At 42.2% G+C, this 17,164-nt stretch overlaps 1 long non-coding RNA gene across 1 annotated transcript; it reads right to left on the bottom strand.

Moving 5' to 3' along the window:
• Positions 1 to 13,783: 13,783 nt before the first annotated feature.
• On the bottom strand, positions 13,784 to 15,132 carry LOC110702746. The gene is made up of 2 exons (XR_002507563.1): positions 14,656 to 15,132; positions 13,784 to 14,374 (listed from the first exon to the last, which is right to left on the bottom strand). It is a non-coding gene; the product is annotated as an uncharacterized LOC110702746 (long non-coding RNA).
• Between the last annotated feature and the right edge of the window lie 2,032 nt (positions 15,133 to 17,164).

Below are 17,164 nucleotides of genomic sequence, written 5' to 3'. Positions count from 1 at the left end.
TAACAGGCGACGACCTTCTACAGGTGTCAGTCGGCGAAAGGACGAGAGATTTTCCCGCCCAAATTTTGAATTCTGAAAGTGACCCTTCGCCTTCTCACTTCGCCTATATAAGGGAGGATTGTCTTGAGTCATTTTCACACTTGAGAACTTTGAGAGAGAACATTCGGACCCCTGAACTTGCTCTGACATTTTGGACCTTTTCTGCCTACCGCCTGTTCTGACAAGCCGATTGCACAGGATTTTCAGCACTTCATCAATCGTCACTCGTTCAGGTAACTGTCGGTTCTCTTACTCTTAATTTTCTTTTTATTTTTTGAAATGGCACCACAGAAGCACACGACACGACCTAGGTTAGTGATCAGCTGGTCACCGGGGACGGCTGAATCTAGGACTAGGAGTGCCGCCTGCCCTTTTCCGGACCCATCTTTGCCCTTTATACAAAGTCCGACTGTATCTGTGTCTATGCAGAGCAGGATGGCCAGAACGAAAAAGACTGCTAGGATCTCAAATTCAGACGGCTCCTCCCACAGGGTGCCGCTTAGTGAAACATCTGACCAGGCGCCAGATGTGGAAATGAAACAAGGCGGCCTGAAAGCCGGCAATTCTGTGGGAGGAGTCATAGTGACCCCTTCCCATTTAACAGTTAACAATTCTGCTCCTTTTCAAAGAGAGGAGGCGGGCCCCTCCGGGAGAGGGGAGGAGTCGTCCTCTTCGGACTCGTCAGAGGACGATTCCGAGTCAAGCTCTTCTGGCCATGCTTCTTTGGACACAGAAGAGAAAAACAGCCGCCTGCAAGAGGCGAGACTTTCTCACGCAGTTGAGAAGGGGGACAATTGGGCGGAGCCATCCGCCTCTTACCGAGAGCTAAATACCCCCTATTACTGCACGGTACCTCGGGGCCGGATCACAGCCATGCAAGAGAAAGTGGAGAGCTTTATTGCAAACCACACCATGGGCCCCGACTTTCTAGTGTTTGTGCCGGATCCAGAAGACACAGTCGTCTGGCCGGCTGGTACCAGTTATGATAGCGCCTGCTTTGGCTGCTACGAGGCGGCCATCAAGGAAGGGCTGCGCTTCCCATTACATCCGGCTGTTCAGCGGATCTTGGATGGGTATGAGTTGGGGTTATGGCAGTTAGCCCCAAACTCCTGGGTCAACGTACTCGGCTATGTGGCCGGGTGCGAACTGCACGGGGTGGAGCCGAGCTTCGAGGCTTTCGCCCATATGAACTATCTCAGCCGGACCCCTAAGGCAGGCGGTACCGGCTGGTATCAATTGACAAGCCACAAGGGCTACCTCATGACGAGAGGTAAAGCAAACAAGTGGAAGGACTGGCGGAGCACCTTCCTCATCATTGAGAGTTCAGACACTGAGCTAAACAAGCGCTTCAATAGGTGGAACAGGAATCTGCCCCTTCTTGCAGGCGGCCGTAGCATGCCGCCTGTTCCCCCCAAGGCTAAGAAAGAGATCCTTGATAAAGGACTCTTTAAAGTAGAGTCGAGGGTCGACTCTACTTCAGGGGTACGGGAGCAAGTACCCCTGCACTACGTCCCGAGCTTCAAATGGCTCTACGACGAGTACTTTTAGGCCGCCTGTGGCCTCAGCAGTCGGTGCTCAAGAGGTAGTCGGCCTGTCGAATACTCTGTTGTTCCATACATTTCTTGTTATGACTTTTATTAACTTTGCTGTTTGTTTTTGCAGCTGACGCCATGAGCAAAATCACCGCCTCCAAGACTGCGGCGGCCATGTTGCGGGCCTCCATCATGCAACAAGCTTCAACCGACTCCCCCAAGAAGGGGTCACCCTTGGTGAGCTCCGAACCTTTCACCCTCTTTTTGGAGTTGTGTTTATGCATATACTGACTTTTTTTTTTTTTTAGACGGGTGCTCCAAGAGCTTCATCTTCCCAACAGCCAGACCCCAAGGCCCGGAGGACGACTGTTGCGAGCTCTCCTGGTTCTGCGAGGAAACATGTGGCGGCTGAGAAACAGCCGGCCAATTCTTCTAAAACTCCAACTGGGCCGCCTAGAAGTATGAAGTTGTCCTTGTAAATTTTAGACTCGCTCCCTTTTTTACTAGGTCTAATCCGTTTGTTTATGCTTGATGCAGCCGGCCCTCAGGAGCCTGACTTGGTAGAGATGGCCAAGTCTATGATCAGGGCAGTTCCTCCAGCTGAAAGGGAGGCGGTTAGGGGTGTCGGCACCCTTGACCTAGACGGGATTGCAGGGGTCCTTGCTGAGGTATACTTAGCATATTTTTGAGTATTTGAATTTCTGGACGCCTGTTTTCTTTTTTGTTTGGAAACTGACGCCTGTTTCTTCTTACTTAGGCCCTGCTCCGAGTGAACGGCCTTCGCAAGCCGCTTGACCGGAAGAACAAAGAGGTAAAGGCAGCAAAAGCTATGGCCGCCTCCAACTGTGATAAGGCAATGTTTCAAATTGCCCAAAATGAAGTTCTGACCATTGATATTCTTTATTATCAGGCGCAGGCTACCGCCGCTGTTCGAGCTCAGTTAGAGGCAGCCCAGAAGAGGAATGGCGAGCTGGAGGCGACCATCACCAATCTCAAGGCCGAGCTGAAACCTCTTCGCCTAAAGATGTACTCATACGAAGCCTTGGAGAAATCCTTGGCCAACGTAAAAGAACGCCTGGTGACCCAAGAGAAGAGTCTTACCCAAGAGCTCTCGGAAAAGGCCGAGCAAGAGAAGAAAGAGCTGGTCCGGGAGATGATGGAAGACTCCGCTCAAATCCAGCGCATGACTTGGGGCCGCCTCTTCCCTAATGTCGACTTTGCCTCATGGGAAAAAACGTACCTCCAGTGTTCGGATACATATAATCAAGAGATCCTGGCGGCTGCTGAGGAAGATGCGTTGGAGGAAGCGTTGGAGGAGGAGGAGCCGGTAGTGGCGCTTGTGCCGCTTGGGGGTAATGCATCAAAAAAGGATGCAGCTGAAGCCGAGTCCAGCAAGAAGAGTGCTGACCAGGCGGCAGCTGCTAATATTGAAGATCTGCCCCCTTCTTAAGCTTTATGTATTCTTTCCACGGCCTGCGTGCCGTTTGTTTTGTATTTACCCAGCCAGGGGGCCGGGGCTTTGAATATTTTGCCGGTCTTTAATGACCGGCTTCTTTTTAATGAATTTTTGTTTTGCCTCAAATTTGTCTAAGTATTCCATATTCTAATATCCAATTGTTCACTAGACCGACTGTTTTACATGGCCGATAGTTGCAGACAGGTACGGATAGTTAGTCACGCCGCCTATGCCCCTGGACGACTGGTTGTCTGTTTCCAGGATAGACGATCAGTCGGCCATTTATCCAATCGGTATTCGAACTATTTTAAGGTCTGGATCCTTTTTAGGCAGGCGGTCCTGTCATTTGTAAATTTAACCAAGTAGGAAAGTGGTCTGACCAAGTAAACATACCTAGTCGCCAAGGAACTGAGTAGTAGAGATAACAAGTGGCGGGTACCGGTTGTTTCCCTTTATTCGCCAATGTTTGTTGGCTTTTAACTCATAATTTGTTAACCTAGCAGGAGTAGTGGTTGAGAGCCCTTGTTTGCTAAAAACAGGCGGACGACTCATACCTTTTAGGCTCCATACTAAGTTTGAGGGAGTGACTATAAGTTAACATAGGAGTTACTTAGTCTCCGTTACACTCTAGATTGAGTAGTAGAGGTACCAAGCGGCGGAGGCCGGCTGATCCCCTTGATTCGCCAATGTTTGTTGGCTATTAACTCAATAGGTTACCTAGTAGGAATAGGGGTTTGAGTGCCCCTGTTTGCCAAAAAACAGGCGGTCTACTCAAACCTTTTAGGTTCCATACCAAATTTGAGGGAGTGAATATGAGTTAACGTTGGAGTTACTCAGTCGCCGTCACTCTTGCTTGAGAAGTAGAGGTACCAGGCGGCGGAGGCCGGCTAGACCCCCTGATTCGCCAATGTTTGTTGGTTATTAACTCAAGAGGTACCCCCTGCATTTGTCCCAAGTAATACAGGCGGTCATCTGACTCAGATGTCAACTGCTACCACTGGTTTGGTTAGTGATAGAGTTATCCTTGTCTCAAAAACGGCTACGTGGTTGCCCTTAGGGACAGTCGTATAGGTGTCGTGTAATTAGTTTATAGAGCAATGTTCCACCCAAAAGGGAGCTGCTCTCTGCGACGAATTTCATCCGGAGGGATGCCGCCGGACGCCTGCTATGATGTTGGGACAGGTCGTATTAGTCTTGAAGATTTGATCAGTTGGCTTGGCGCCTGGTCTGATCATTTGGCCTGTGGCCTTGGTTAGTTCTTGGTGAACGTAGGTGCTAAGTAAGAGGAGGGTAGCCGCCTGTTAGGAACAGGGTCGGCCAGGCCCTAATCTTTTTTAGCTAAGTATAAGGGGGGTGGTTGTGTGTTTGGAACCAGTCGGCCCTCTTCTATGGAGAGTAGCCGACTATATGTCCAGACGGCATGCCCATATGGTGAGAAAATGGAGAGTAGCCGTTTGTAAAGGTACAGACGGCATGCCCCTCTGAAGATAGAGTGAAAAACTCAATGGAGAGTAGCCGACTGTAAAGGTACAGACGGCATGCCCCTCTGAAGAGAGTAAAAATACTCAATAGAGAGTAGCCGACTGTAAATGTACAGACGGCATGCCCCTCTGAAGAGAGTAAAAATACTCAATGGAGAGTAGCCAACTGTAAATGTACAGACGGCATGCCCCTCTGAAAATAGAGTAAAATACTCAATGGAGAGTAGCCGACTATTTGTTAGTAGGCGTGCCCCTCTTAGTACAAAATTGAATAGTATGCAAACTTTTATTAAGTAGCTCTTGACTATTTACATCATTCAAAAGAAATATTTCTTAAGATTATCTACATTCCAAGTTCGAGGCAACGGTTGTCCGTCTGGTATTTCCAGACGGTAGGTACCGTCCCTGACTTCCTCACAGATTCGGTAGGGTCCTTCCCAGTTGGGAGTTAGTTTGCCAGACTCATTAGCCCTACCAACTGCTTCCATTTTTCTAAGTACAAAGTCCCCTACTTTGAGTGGACGCCTGTGTACTTTTTTGTTGTATGATCTAGTCATTCTCAGGCGATAGATTTCATGGCGCAAGACAGCATTGCCCCTCTTTTCAGGAAGTGAGTCTAATGCCAGGCGCATGGCTTCCCAGTTTGCCTCTTCGTCATATAGCATTACTCGAAGAGTCGGCTCGTAGTGTTCTATTGGAAGAACAGCTTCCGCACCGTAAGTTAGGAGGAATGGAGTTTCTCCAGTCGCCCCTTTTTCAGTCGTCCTAATGGCCCAGAGAACATGTGGTAGTTCATCCGCCCATAGGCCGCCTGCTCGTTCAATCTTTTTCTTGAGACCGTCCGAGATGATTTTATTAAAGGCTTCTACCTGGCCGTTTGCTTGTGGACGGCCGACAGATGCAAAGTAGTTTGCAATTCCTTGGTCACCCAACCAGCTTTTGAGAACAGGCGTCTCAAATTGGGGACCATTATCAAAAACCATAGACATGGGAACCCCGAACCGAGTGATGACATTTTTCCAAATGAACGAAATTACATCTTTCGTCTTGATTCCCTTTACAGCCTCCGCCTCTACCCATTTAGTGAAGTAGTCAACGGCAACAAGTATGTACCTCCTTCCGCCTGTAGCAGGCATATATGGACCCAGAATGTTCATGCCCCACTTAGCAAACGGTAGTGGGCTATGAATGGTAGTGAGATCAGTAGCCGGACGGTGAATTAGTTTGCCAAACCTTTGGCACTTGTCACATTTTTTCACCATCTCTATTGCATCTGCTTCCAAAGTAGGCCAAAAGTAGCCCTGCCGCCTTGCCCTTTGAGCAAGCGTCCTACCGCCTATATGAGAAGCACAGTAACCAGAGTGAAGATCGTCTAGTATCTCTCGTCCCTTTTCTGGAGTAACACACTTTAAGAAGGGTTGAAGGTACCCCCTTTTGTGAAGTTCTCCCTTTATCATTTCAAAACAGGTGGCTCGTTTTTTCAGTGCTGCCGCCTGTTGAGGATTATCCGGCAGTGTACCGTTTGTCAGATATGCCCTGATTGAATCCATCCAGGTTGAGCTTCTGTCTAGGATTCCAATAGGGTTTTCCTCGATGCTTCTCTTCTCCATTACTTCCCAAAAAACAGTTCGAGGAGTATCAGAGGAGGCGGATGATGCTAATTTTGACAGTGCATCCGCCTGGTTGTTTTCTGATCTCGGCACTTGGATCAGATGGAAATCCTCAAGGGAGCCGACTGCTTGTCGGACCGCCTGTAAATACTTGATCATGGCCAGATGGGTTGCTTCGTATTCGCCATTGTACTGACTCACTATCAATTGTGAATCGGAACAGGCGTCTATTTTTCTTGCCCCTGCCGCCTTGCACATGCGGATCCCGGCTAGTAAAGCTTCATATTCTGCCTCATTGTTTGAAGCCTGAAAACTGAAGCGTAGAGCATACTCGTACCTGTCGCCCTCTGGCGACTGACATATGACGCCTGCTCCACAACCATTTGAAGTAGAGCTTCCGTCCACATATACCTTCCATACTTGGTCTGGAACTTGAGAGTCAGGAGGACGAGTCATCTCTACAATAAAGTCAGCAAAGGCTTGCCCTTTCACTGCTTTTCTAGGCTCGAAAGTAACTTCGAGGCTCTGTATTTCTATGGCCCATTTGATCATTCGGCCTGACGACTCCATGATGGTAAGTGGCCGCTTGATAGGTTGGTCTGTATACACGACGACTGCATGTGCCAAAAAGTAGGGCTTCAATTTTTTAACAGCCATGAAGAGTGCAAGACCAAATTTCTCCACTAGGGGATATCTCAACTCGGCATTTTTCAGTACGTGACTGACAAAGTAGACCGGGAGCTGACAGCCGTCTTTTTCAGCAAGGAGAACAGCGCTTAACGCATGATCAGAGACGGCCAGGTACATGTAGAGTACTTCTTTGGGCAAAGGGCTGACCAGCCTCGGCAAGGAATGCAAGTGAACTTTCAATTTCTGGAAAGCGGCCTCAGCATCCGGCCCCCATTCAAACCTTGCCTTTTTCTTAATTGCCTGGAAAAAGTATAGGCATTTGTCGCCTGATCGGCTTAGAAATCTTCCCAAGGCCGCCAGACAACCTGTTAACTTCTGAACCTCTCGGATGGTACGAGGCGACTGCATGTCAATGACCGCCTGCACCTTCTCAGGGTTCGCCTCTATTCCTCTCTGATTGATAAGGAATCCGAGAAATTTCCCAGACTCAACTCCAAATACACATTTCTTGGGATTGAGCATGACATGGTGCCGCCTGAGTGTGGCGAAAGTTTCTCAGAGGTCCGACAGATGATCTTTCTGAAGGCGTCCATAAAGCACATCAAAGCATGGCCGGCTGTTGAGTCGACCAGGTTATCAATTTTAGGCAGAGGGTAACTGTCTTTGGGGCACGCCTTGTTTAAGTCTGTGTAGTCTACACACATTCGCCAGGTGTCATTCGGCTTTTTAACAAGCACCACATTTGCAACCCAGTCTGGGAAGTAACATTGCCGAATGAACCCTGCATCAAGTAATTTTTTAACTTCGGCGGCTGCCGCCTGACTTCTTTCTTCTCCATGGTTCCGCTTCTTTTACCCTACCGGCTTCTTTTTCGGATCCACGGCGAGTTTATGTACCGCCAGATCAGGACTAATGCCTGGCATTTCATGGACTTCAAATGCAAATATGTCCTTGTATTCTTTCAATAGGTTGTGAAAGTCGTCACCAAGGTTTCTCAGAGCAGTCGTCCCAACTTTGACTGTTCGGTCAGGACGTGAGTCGTCTAAGATCAGGTCCGCATGCTCACCAGCCGGCTGAGGGCGGAACTCATCCGGCCGCTTCTCTGCCAATGATTGCTATTTTCTTGCTTTTCTTGCGGCCCATGTCTGGGACGCCTTTCTCTTTTTGCCGCCTGCTTCTTGAACAGGCGCACTCTCCTTGACATTGTCAAGGTCTGTTTTTTCACCACTTGACCCAGTGGCCATAACAGTGGGCTTGACATCCGAGAGATAGCACTCTCGGGCCATCCTCTGATCTCCCCTTAGGGAGCCGACTGTTCCATTATCCCTCTCAAACTTGAGCAACATAAGAGACGGGATTATAACAGCCTTGGATTTATTCAGGGTTGGTCGACCCAGAATCATGTTGTAGGCCGAGAGTTCCTCTACTACTAGGAACCGGACTACCATGTGTCGTCCTTCCCCTTTTTCGCCCAGGCGAATGGGTAAATCTACTCGTCCCAGTGGGTGGACGACTCCTCCTCCAAACCCTACTAAAGGGTGGGAGGCCGGATGTATGCAGTCAGTCTGATATTTCAGTTTCGACAGACATTTGCTGCTGATGAGATATGAGGAGCTCCCGGTATCTATGAGGATTCGGCCAACTCTCTGGTTGGCCACTTTACATTCAATAACGAGAGGGTCGTCATGCGGCCCCCTTACCCCTCCTAGATCCTCTTCAGTGATGACAATCTCAGGAAATGTATATTTGGACGACCGTTCTTGGTGAACGGAATTTACATCTAACCGCCTTATATTATCTTTGTTGCCCCTAATAGTGGGGCCGCCTCCTGAGAAGCCGCCTTCAATGGTGTAGACGACTGCATCATCTGTATCGGAGTTGTCGGCCTGTTGATTCTTTTTGGCCGACTGCTTTTTTGAGGAAGTGTTCCCCGTAGATGTCTTGACATAAGTGTCAAGATCACCTTGCTCAGCCAGGCGGTCTAGGTACCGCATAAGACTGATGCAGTCATTGGTGTGATGACCAACGTCATCATGATAAGCACAGATTTTATCTTGATTCCGGTTGTTTGCAGAACCCTTCATGGGGACCGGCTTCTCAATTGAGATCCGTCCCTTGATTTCTTTTAGGATAAACTGGTTATCTTTGTTAAACGCATACTTTGGGGAGTATGGTTTGAATTCTTTTTCTGGGCAGGCTGTTTAGAGGAATCAGCCGCCCAGACCACTTTTCTCTTCTCATCTTTGTTTGACGACTGTTTCTGTCGTCCTTCTCTTTTGTCGAACCTTTTCCCGTCCGACTGTTTTATCGTACAAAGATCAGTCGCCTGTATATAGGCTTCTGCTTCAATCAAGGCCTCTTGAAGAGTCGCCACCCTCTTTCGAACCAAATCAAATTTGAAGGTAGACCCGTCTTTGAGACCTCTGAAAAAGTCAGTATAGGCTACCTCATCCGGTAACCCTTGAATCTGTATTCTCATCAGGTTAAACCGCCTGATGTAAGAACGAAGCCCCTCCTTCTCGCCCTGCTGAATTGTTCCTAAATCAAGGGTCGTTTTGATGATACCGCCTGACTGACTCTCATGATACGACTGAGTATGCCTCATCGAGGCATTTCGCAGACTGTCTTGAAAGTTTGAAGTAGAGGCCGACTCTGACAATCGGTCACTCTTCTTCTGCTCTAGCAGTAGCCGAGCGTCTGTGAATGTTTGCTTCGACCCGTCCGCCTGAATATGACGAACAGGTTTCCTATTTCCTGTAGGAAAACGGAATTTTGTGAAATCAAGGGCAGGTGGCTCCCGCTTCCTAGATTTAGGATGAGGAGTCGCCTCTCGCCCTTGAACTGGCTTCCTCTTCAGTGAAGTGGAGGGTTTCTTAGCCGACTGCTCCTTGACTGGAGCAGGCGGCTTCTTGTTGATCAACTCTTGAATCTCTCCCTTGAAGTTCCTCATGAAGGTCATGAGTTCGTTCCTTGTGATGGGAGCAGACCCATCAGTCGGCTGTTGCCGAACAGGCGGTGCGCCTGCTGGCTCACTTCCAGTTTGAAGATGTTCCCGTTCCCTCCTTTCGGTATGACGGGTACGTCGGGCCCTTAGGGTCCCGTCTGAAGCTGTGTGAGCTTCAACTTCAAATTCACTCTCGGTATCATGGTCCGACTAAACTTGAGGGTCGTCTAGGGGACGCCTCTCTTCAGGAGTCGGTACAGACTTGGATGCCATCTCAGAAGTACTCTCCCCACAGACGGCGCCAAATGTTTCGGGGTTTTCTGATGTGCTGCGGGAGAGTTACAATTCCGAGACTGGAACCGGACGCCTGTACCTGCAAAATAACGGAGACTCCTGGTGGTGGGAGCTCCGCCTCCAACGGTCAAGTTAGTACTTGATTAAGGAGTAATTAATGCGGAAATTAAAGTGATTGGGTCTCTCTAGGTGAGAGTGTTTAATGTAGGTAATTTGCTTTGTTAGCGAGATCAGCCGGTTATTACTGTGTGTAATTAATGTGTTTTTTCGTAATCCCCCTTAATGAGGATTAAGGGAGGTATTTATAACCTTGGGAAACGTGCCCATCCTAGGTTTAGGTTAACCTAGGGCTGATTGGGCTTCCCTCGGAAGTTGGGCCTGGGTGGTCGGTTTCTCCATTAGGCATGGAGTATGCCACATGTCATGACATAATAGGTCCAAGGTGGACGAATAAGCGCGTGTCACGTGGCAAGCCCTGACAGTTCCAACTGGGGGACACTTGGCAGGACCTGATTGGCCCACGTGGCGCATTCCGATTGGTGGGAGCAAAATCCCCTAATCAACTACTATTACATATGACAGGAGAATAAATAACAAAATCTTATCTACAGCCCAGCCCTTCCGACAAGAACAATTATGCCTTTTCCTAAAGCCTTTTACTAGCTAACTAAAACACCCTACCACGGAAATTATAGTAAGAAGGGCTGAAAGGCCATGTCATATTCCTCGGGAATTTGCCTTAACTTTATAAAGGAAGAACTAAAAGCAGCTTAAAAATAATAAAGAGAAAAGGATTTGGCTTACCACATGCGAATTGAAGAAGCTGATTTCATTCATTTCCTTTACCGACTTTAGTAGCATAGATAGCGCCTTATAGGCATGAAACCACTTGGAATGCAAAGCATTCTTTTCGACCTTGTACCAAGCTAAGGGATCATAGTGGGGTCGGAACTCTTGATCTATGAAAAGAAGGTTTGAACTCAATCAGTAGGGACTGATAGTCATCATTGAGGGTATGACCAATGAAGTACTGTTGAGAGCAATAGACTGTGTAACTTGAGAGAACAAAACCTCATTGGATGAGTTCTCGTCACACTGGATCTTCTTTCAATGCAATTGGGCGATTCGGCTTTGTCAAAGCGAGGGATAGGGGAATACACAAGATCTTGATTTGTCTTAGCCGTTACACAAGATCTGTTGTCCAACAACTTTTTTCACCAAATACTAGTAACATAAACATCTAGTGCTTTGACTGCCAACCTTTACTACAAGCTACTAGTTGACAAGTAGTTTTTGCTTCCATAAATCTACTTGTGAAATGAAAGTGATAAGTTTTGTCGAACAAGAATGTAGACACCGTTTGACATTTGAGGCACGTAAGTTTAGATAAGTTCATGCAAAATAAATTTTTTATTTTTTACAATAGTAAATATTTCTTATTATTGACAATTGTAAATATAGACGCTTTGACTTGTTTGAGATTAAATCAATCAATAACTATATACTAAAAGACACACCACCAATGACATATGTCATCTTCTGGTTTGTTCTTTTTTTATTACTATCTTATACAATAAATTATTTTAAATAAAAAAGATTTGACATATCTTTAACACAAATATTTTTAGCTGTAAAATAAAAAAAGATATACATTCCACTAAAAGAAAATATTCATAATTTTTCCCTAATAAAATAACTAATATATAGTTATTGATTAGAACCCATAATTCCACTACAAGGTATTCTTATAACAAATCACTGGTTATAGAGAATTAACAACATTTATTTTTATTAGCCCTACAATAATCTAATATATATATATATATATATATATATATATATATATATATATATATATATATATATATATATATATATATATATATATATATATATGTGTGTGTATATATGTGTGTGTGTATATATATATATATACACACATATATATATATATACACACACACACACACATATATATACACACATCACACATATATGATTAGAAGCCACGTGAGATCTAATTTTCTTAGCGCGCCATGTATGATTATATATTTAAAATGCAATCAATTAAATAAAAGATTATTAAAATCTTTTACAATTAATTAATTCAAATGTCACGTAAGCAAAATTGGCGAATGAGATTTTTTAATTTAAATTAATTAAATATAAAATATTATCTTTTGATATTAGGAATTTTATCTAAATATATATAACGAATTTTAGCACATTAATTAAAATAATTGTTTTCAAAACACTAACAAAGCGTGCATTGCACGGACTTCATCTAGTTAATCATCAACAACTATATACTAAAAGACACACCGATAATGACACGTGTCATCTCCTAGAGTGTCCTTAGTTTTTTTTTTTTTAATATTATTTTTTTATTTTTTTGTTTTGCAAAATAAAATGTTATTAAATAAACAAATCTTATACAAAAATAATTTCGCAATCTTATACAATAAAATTACTTAAAATAAAAAATATTTGACATATCTTTAACACAAATATTTATAGCTATAAAAAAACATATACATTCTACTATAAGAAAATATTCATATTTTTTACCTAATTAAATAATTGTTTATATAGTTATTGATTAGAATCCATAATGCTAAATTGCTAAATTGCTAATGCACATAATATACTTCTTACCTATGTTTTCCAGTTATTTATTGTGCAAAGTTAAAGCATAATTGTCAATTAGCTCAGATGGTTAAACAATAACCTTTCGTCTAAGATGTCAAGTGTACAAATCCTTTCATCTATATATATTTTTTTTCAATATAGTTGAGACAACATGGAAAATTGTTGGTTGTTTGGATGACGTGACATATTGAGGAGTTGAGTGGTTGACGTGGCATAATAAGGAGTTGAGTAAGTGATGTGGCGAAATGAGGGGATCAATGTGACAAAGTTAAAGCATAATTGTCAATTAGCTTAGATTAGTGCTGTCAAATTTCAAACCGAAACCGTTTAACTGCTCGAAATCGACCGACCCAAATGAGAACCGAACTGATTAAAAACCAATTTTTTTGAAACCGAAAATCGACCCGAATCGTATTTTAGTAAACCCGAAACCAAATCGACCCGAATAATGTAAACCGTATAAGAACCGAACCCGTTAACAAACCGAACCAAATATAAACCGAACTGAAAGAAAACCGAACCGAAAAAGAACCGAATCGTATCTAACACGAAACCGGTTCCAACCCGAAACCGTTTAAACTAGCAAAAAAACCGTTTACACCAAACCGTTAGCAAACTGCTACCCGTTTGCACCGAACCATTTAAAAACCGAACTGATTGTAAACCGAACTGGTTATAAACCGAACCGTTTATGAACCAAATCGCTTCTAAATCGAACCGTTTACAAACTTTTTTTTTTTATTTTGAATAGTACAAACTTTTTTATATAATTAAATGGATTAAATATTAGAAATCTTAGAATATATTTAGCATATATTCCAAACTTATCCATTTTTCTAAAGAGCCACACACAATATTCCAAACTTATCATTAAACCTAAAGACTACCGGTTTCTCAAGAACAGTCAAAGATGGAAATTTTGGAACTTGGACAGGACAAATTCAAGTGTCTCAAACTGTTAGACATGGATTCAATGGAAAAAAAAAGCTTTTCATTAAATCAATAGAAGAATTCTAACTCCATATTTATTTTGGTTTCACAATAAAAAAGCCCGAACCAAACCGAATTTTTTGGGCCTCTTTTATTTGGGCCAATAATCTGCAAATTGGGCCTCATTAATCAACACACTAAGTCACTAACACAGCAAGTGCAAATTAACAAAATAACAGTAAACAAATTTAGTCCAATTCATACAAAGTACAAACCAATCCAAATCATACAAACTTAAGTTTTCAGTTTAAACAACAAACTAACAAAGTATCAAATCAAACCAATCAATCCATACAAACTTAAATTAAACAAGTTTTAACAGAACTACTTAAACATAACATGATCAACAACATTACAGCCTTGAGCAGGCAGATGAACAGCAGGCAGCAGCTGAAGCAGGCAGCAGAATAGCAGATCCAGCAGAACAGCAGAGCAGTAGCAGCAGAACAGCAAAGCAGTAGCAGCAGAACAGCAACACAGTAGCAGCAGATCAACAAAGCAGTAGCAGCACAGAGCAATCACAGCAGAACAGCAGCAGCAGAACAGAAGAGCTAACATTGAAAAATACTTGTTTGCATCATTGAAAGCTAACATCAATTCCTTTCACCGTAGAAATCCCATATGGATATATGCCACAAAGATACACTAAGGATCACCAATTCACCCCAGAATATCAAATCCAAAAATACAAAGCAGACTTTCAATGTTTATCAGTTCTTGCAACATAAAAAACCTGATGAAATTGTTCCCTACCCCGGGCAAAAAAACATATTCCATTTTCCATCAGCAAAGAACATTAAAATCAGCAAAGAATATTCCATCAGCAAAGAACATTAGTAATTCAATAGCAAAAAAAAACACATAGCAACTATGCAGTGATTATACCTCAGTCCTCAGCAAACCATATTCCATTTTCAATTGCCATGCATTACAAGAAATACATATACAAAATATAAATAATTAAAAAAAAAAAAACCAATTCATACCAACAAAAAATATCAATTAAAATCGAGAAAGAGAGAGTGGTTACCTGAATTTGGAGATTTAGGGCATCAAACACCGATGAGAACGAGAGGCGCCGTGAGACGGAGAGGCGATGAGAGGTGGCGTGAGAATGAGAGGCGCCGTGTGTGGTACAGTGAGAGTGGTAAAGTGAGAGTGAGAGTGAAAGGGTTTCAAAAGGGTTTCATGTAAATCTAACCATTGATTTTTTAATCTATGGTTCAGATTGGTGATCTGTGTGTGTTGTGGGAGAAAGAATCTAACCATTCATTTTTTTAATCTATGGTTGAGAGTGGTGATCCGTGTGTGTTGTGGGAGAAAGAATCTAACCTTGATTTTTTAATCTATGATTGAGAGTGGTGATCCGTGTGTGTTTGTGTGTCGTACATTCATCTACAAAAATATTATTCCCTCAATTCTTTAGTATTTTTTTGCCCCATTTGATCGGGATCAGTGCCCAAGACATGTATTAACACATCTACTAGTATATCTTTATTTTCATACACGTAAAAATTATAAAAACGTTATATTAATAAAATTTATAAATAGATAAATTTAAAAAGATCACTAATGAGTCTATAACTTTGTACTAATACATACGAATAACGATGATACGAATATTTAACTATGAGATGGTTAGATGCCATGTGTTAATAATGTGTACATATGAATATATGATCAATTGAACTAATCAATATTACCTTGTTAATTAGTCATTAGTGTTTTCTTTCATTATTCAAATCAAAGCACTTTGTAATATCTTCATAATTTCACGAAAATATATAATGATAAACGAGTCATAATTATCAGTCTTGTTGACTAATAGTATCGAATTACCAAATTGCAAATTTCCATTTCACAAGAACTCATCAAATCATGATTATGATACTATGCGTAGACGCGTAGTATATAAATGATTAAATAAGAAGCATATAATAACCTAATTGTAAAACAATAATACATTAATACACTAACTCTTATAATCTACTTCGTAATAAACTAGTAAGATCAGTATGACTAAACTTGAAACAGAACATAATATGTATTTATAAAATCAATGAGAATTTGTTTATAATATGATGCCTAAATATGAAATGATTCGCGACTTGCCGACTTTATGTAAAACTTGTGAACGCAAAAGGTTAGCAAGTACTATCAAATTTCAAAACAAAACCATTTAACTGCCCGAATCCAAACAACTCGATAAACAATTTATTTTTTGAAACCGAAAACCGACCCGAACTATGATTTAGTAAACTTGAAATGGAACCGATATGAATAACGTTAAAGTGGTTAAACCATCGAAGAACCGAACCAGTTATAAACTGAACCGAAAAACAACCGAACCAGTTATAAACTGAACCGAAAAAGAACCGAACCAGTTATAAACTGAACCAAAAAAGAACCGAACTGTTTCTAACCCGAAACCGTTTCCAACCCGAAACTGTTTGAACCGTGATAATATCCGTTTACACCGCACCGTTAACAAACCGCAACCCGTCTGCACCGAACCGTTTACTACCCGGACTGTTTACAACCCAAACCGAATTAAAACCGCTTAAGAATAAACCGAAACCGAATCTAACCGATAACTATTTCAACTGAACCAAAACCGACCCGTGAGACAATTAAACCGATTCCAAACCGACCCGATTTCAAACCGAACCGAAACCGAACTGTCAAACCGTTTTGATAGTGCTAGCTTAGATGGTTAAACAATAACCTTTCGTCTAAGATGTCAAGTGTACGAACCCTTTCATCTATATATATATATATATATATATATATATATATATATATATATATATATATATATTTCAATATAGTTGAGACAACATGGAAAATTGTTGGTTGTTTAGATGACGTGACATATTGAGGAGTTGAGTGGTTGACGTGGCATAATAAGGAGTTGAGTAAGTGTGTGGCGAAATGAGGGGATCAATGTGGCGTACATCGGTACATACGTTCTTAGGAACGCCTTTTAATAGATTATTAATTAATTAATATAAATAGACATTCTTAGGAATGCTTTTTAATAGATAAATATAGATAGATTAGGTCAAACTTTGACTTTGGTTTACCTAACATGATTATATAATCAAGAGTTTAAGACTTTGCATAATTGCATTGATATGTTTATTATATACTTATATTTATTTGGTGGTGGACCCACCTTAGCCCTTAGGTCATGGTGGGTCACGTGACCCAGTAAAAAAATTAAAAACAAAATTAAAAAAATACAAAAAAGCTCAAGTCTCAAACGACTAACCAGAGAAAACAAAAATAACGCTCTTCTTTCCTCCTTGATCTTTCTATTCGACTCTTTGATTGTTGTTATAATAGATTGTTGTTAATTATAGCTATAGGTTTTATGTAGGAGCAAATAATTAAAATAAATAAAATTTATTTTTGTTACAATAGATTGTTGTTAAATATACAGTATAAGTATGGCCAGGCGAATTTAACTGGCCATACAATTCAGGAATCTGCCATATGGCTGCTCCATATGATTCACCTTTACATAAATGGGAAAAATG

The sequence above is a fragment of the Chenopodium quinoa genome, unplaced genomic scaffold (genome assembly GCF_001683475.1).
Source record: "Chenopodium quinoa cultivar QQ74 unplaced genomic scaffold, ASM168347v1, whole genome shotgun sequence".
Lineage (NCBI taxonomy): Eukaryota > Viridiplantae > Streptophyta > Magnoliopsida > Caryophyllales > Amaranthaceae > Chenopodium > Chenopodium quinoa.
This window is presented reverse-complemented; position numbering and strand designations above follow the sequence as displayed.